A 4,351-nucleotide genomic window follows, 5' to 3' on the forward strand; every position below is an offset into this window, starting at 1 on the left:
ACTCGGGAGGCTGAGAGGATAATCACTTGAACCTGGGAGGCAGAGGCTTCTGTGAGCCAAGATGGTGCCATTGCACTCCGGCCTGGGCGACAGAGCGAGACTGTCTCAAAAAAAAAAAAAAAATTGTTTCAAAACGTTTCGAGAAGCATCTGTTTTGTCTGATGTGTTTTAGTTAAGAAGTTGCGGGCCAGAGCAGTGGCTCAAGCCTGTAATCCCAGCACTTGGGGAGGCCGAGACGGGTGGATCACAAGGTCAGGAGATCGAGACCATCCTGGCTAACATGGTGAAAACCCGTCTCTACTAAAAAATACAAAAAAACTAGCCGGGCGAGGTGGTGGGCACCTGTAGTCCCAGCTACTCGGGAGTCTGAGGCAGGAGAATGGTGTAAACCCGGGAATCAGAGCTTGCAGTGAGCTGAGATCGCGCCACCGCACTCCAGCCTGGGCGACAGAGCGAGACTCCGTCTGGAAAAAAAAAAAAAAGAAGTTAGGGGATTGGAATCTTGAACAATATATCTTTCACTAAAAAGTGTTGGGTGGAATTACTGCTCATCCTAACAGGTGGAATGAGACAGCCTGGTACTGAAATCAACAAATCCGTGGGTGTGTCTGCGGCCAGCCCAGTGTGTGTCCTGCTGACTGGACCATCTGTGGTTTTCCTGTCTGTAACCTTCAGCTTCCTTCTGCATCTTTGCTTTCTGTTTGGTGTGTCCTCTCGTAATGTCTGCATTGTCATTTTCATTCTCCATATTTTTTTAGTTACGACGATTCTTTTCCTTCATGGTTTTGACCATTAGTGTTTTTAATTTCTGTTGTGATACAATACTTTGTCTTGAGCTCCACAATTGTGTGATAAAATAACAATACACTGGCTGGACGCAGTGGCTCACACCTGTAATCCCAGCATTTTGGGAGGCTGAGGTGGGCAGATCATGAGGTCACGAGATCGAGACCATCCTGGCTAACACGGTGAAATCCCATCTCTACTAAAAATGCAAAAAATTAGCCAGCCGTGGTGGCAAGCGCCTGTAGTCCCAGCTGCTCCAAAGGCTGAGGCAGGAGAATCGCTTGAACCCAGGGAGCGGAGGTTGCAGTGAGCAGAGGTCATGTCCCTGCACTCCAGCCTGGGCGACAGACAGAGACTCAGTCAGTAAATAAACAAAGTAACAATACACCACACGTACTGACTAGCAAGTGTGTGAAGGGTTCTGTCCCGAGAACACACATCTCTTCAGCTACTTTTGCTGTGTTATTAGCAATTTGAGTGTTACTTCTTCTGGAACTTCCAGAATTTGTCAGGACAATTGCATATGTTTCAGATGTGCAAAGCCTTGATGTGACTTCACACTCCAGGGCTCACGGTTGGTGCTGCCACAGGCGTGTGCCCTGCAAGCACGGGCATTCCAAGAAATGGCTCAGTGTAGCGAAATGTCAACTGCGGGGCGGGGGCCGGCTCCATAGGATCTGCCCTCCAGGAGGGATTTCAGGAGGGATTTCCCTTCCTGACCAGCATTCAAGGGCAGGTTCTCTGCACACACTGTGGGGGTCTGATGTTTGGAGAATGTTCCAGACTGGGTGCTGGGAAGTATTTCAAAGCTTGATCTCCCCGAGCATTGTGTGCTCTTCTTGCCTGGGGCTAGGGGTCAGGAGCCCCATGGGTCAACTTCTGGCCAGGTGAGCACCTGGCAGCTGGCCATAGCATAGCTGGGTCGAAGGGACCGCAGAGCCCAGCACACCCCCCATGCCTCCTCCAGTGCTTCCCCAGGAGGCAGAGTGGACACTGCCCTACCTGGGGCCCTACGGCTGGGCCTCAGATCTTCCCAGCCTCTTTGACCAGGTGAACTCAAACTCCTGGACTCCAGGGGTCCTCCCACCTCAGCCTGGTGAGTAGCTGGGACTACAGGCATGAGCCACCATGCCTAGCCAAAAAAAAAAAAAAAATTTTTTTTTCTTTTTTTTTGTTTTGAGAGGGCGTCTTACTCTGTCTCCCAAGCTGGAGTGCAGTGGTGTGATCTCGGCTCACTGCAACTTCCACCTCCCAGGTTCAAGCAATTCTCCTGCCTCAGTCTCCCGAGTAGCTGCGATTACAGGTGCCCACCACCACCCCCGGCTAATTTTTGTATTTTTAACAGAGACGAGGTTTCACCGTGTTGGCCAGGCTGGTCTTGAACTCCTGACCTCAAGTGATCCACGCTCGGCCTCCCAAAGTGCTAGGATTACAGGCATGAGCCACTGCACCTGGCCAAAAAATGTTTCTAAAATTATGGTTGTGGAGGTGTGGAGTCACTTGTCGCAGGAGCAAGAGGTGTAGACTTGATTGTACAGTGTCAGCAACAGCCACTGGAGACCTGGGCCCCAGGTCCTGCCTCCCCACCCTCCACCTCCACCCCCAGTGGAGGCAAAGACCTTGACTCTCAGTCTCCAGCTTTCTTCCCTCTACCAGGTCCCCCTAGCCTGGACACTCACATTCTCTGATTGTGTAGATAGCAGCGACTAAAAAACCTTTGCTGTGATGGTGGCTAGTCAACGCATGAAAAGATGCACAGGCCGGGCGCCGCGGCTCTCGCCTGCAACCCCAGGACTTTGAGAGGCCAAGGCTGGCGGATCACTTCAGGTCAGGAGTTTGAGACCAGACTGGGCAGCATGGCAAAACTGCATCTGTACAAAAAATACAAAGATTAGCCGAGTGTGATGGTGCACAGCTGTAGTCCCAGCTACTTGGGAGGCTGAGGTGGGAGGATTCCTTGAACCTGGGAGGTTGAGGCTGCAGTAAGCTGAGATTGTACCACTAGTACACTCCAGCCTGGGTGACAGAGTAGACCCTGTTCCCAAAAAAGAAAAAAAAAAAAAGATACTCAGCATCATTAGTCATTATGGAAATGCAAGTTAACACCACAATGAAATGCTACCACGTACCCGCTGGAGTGACTGTGATGAAAGAAAAGGGTGGTCATGGCCAGGCGCAGTGGCTCACCCTTGGAATCCCAGCACTTTGGGAGGCTGAGGCGGGTGCATCACTTGAGGTCAGGAGTTCGAGACCTGCCTGGACAACATGAAACCTCGACTCTACCAAAAATACAAAAATTGTCAGGCGCGGTGGCTCACCCCTGGAATCCCAGCACTTTGGGAGGCCGAGGCAGGTGGATCACTTGAGGTCAGGAGTTCAAGACGTGCGTGGACAACATGGTGAAACCTTGTCTCTACTAAAAATACAAAAATTGTCAGGCGCAGTGGCTCACCCCTGTAATCCCAGCCCTTTGGGAGGCCAAGGCAGGCGGATCATCTGAGGTCAGGAGATCGAGAACAGTCTGGCAACATGGTGAAACCCCGCCTCTACTAAAAATACAAAAATTAGCCAAGTGTGGTAGTGGGTGCTTGTAATCCTAGCTATTCGGTAGACTGAGGCAGGAGAATGCTATGAACCTGGGGGTGGAGCTTGCAGTGAGCGGAGATGGCGCCACTGCACTCCAGCCTGGGCGACAGAGCAAGACTCTGTCTCAAAAATAAATAAATAAATACAAATAAAATAAATAAATCAATAAAATACAAAAATTAGCTGGGCGTGGTGGTGGGCGCCTGTAATCCTAGCTACTTGGGAGGTTGAGGCGGGAGAATTGCTTGAACTCAGGAGGCAGAGGTTGCAGTGAGCCGAGATCGCACCACTGCCCTCCAGCCTGGGCAACAAGAACGAAACTTCGTCTCAAAAAAAAAAAAAAGTGTGGTCATGCCAAGCGTTGGGAAGAGCAAGTGGGACCCTGCTACATGGCTGGCGGGGTATAGAATGGGGCAGTCACTTTGGAAAGGTTTGGCAGTTTTTTAACATTTGTCCAAGGAGCACTGGCGATTCTGGTGAAGAATGGTGTTAGGAACCAACATCTGGGCACTAGGTGTGCACATTGCTGCTGGAGTGTCACTGTCAGCATCTCGGGGGACTGAGCCAGGAAACGTGTGTGCACTTGGCCCGTGTATGCAGGCATGTCTGGAACTGTTTGGTTTCTTTGTTTTTCTTTTTTTTTTTAGAGATAGGGTCTCATTTTGTCACCCAGGCCAGGCTGCAGTGGTATGATCTCAGCTCACTGCAGCCTCAAACTCCTGGGCTCAAGTAAGCTCCTCCCTCAGCCTCCCAGGTAGCTGAGACTACAGGCACATGCCACCATGCTTGGCTAATTTAAAACAAATTTTTTTGGTAAAGACAGTGTCTGGCCAGGGTGATGGCTCATGCCTGTAATCCCAGCACTTTGGGAGGCTGAGGTGGGTGGATCACGAGGTCAGGAGATCAAGACCATGCTGGCCAACACGGTGAAACCCCGTCTCTACTAAAAATACAAAAAAAAAAAAGAATTAGCTGGGCG

Source organism: Mandrillus leucophaeus, unplaced genomic scaffold (assembly GCF_000951045.1).
Source record: "Mandrillus leucophaeus isolate KB7577 unplaced genomic scaffold, Mleu.le_1.0 Scaffold1, whole genome shotgun sequence".
NCBI lineage: Eukaryota > Metazoa > Chordata > Mammalia > Primates > Cercopithecidae > Mandrillus > Mandrillus leucophaeus.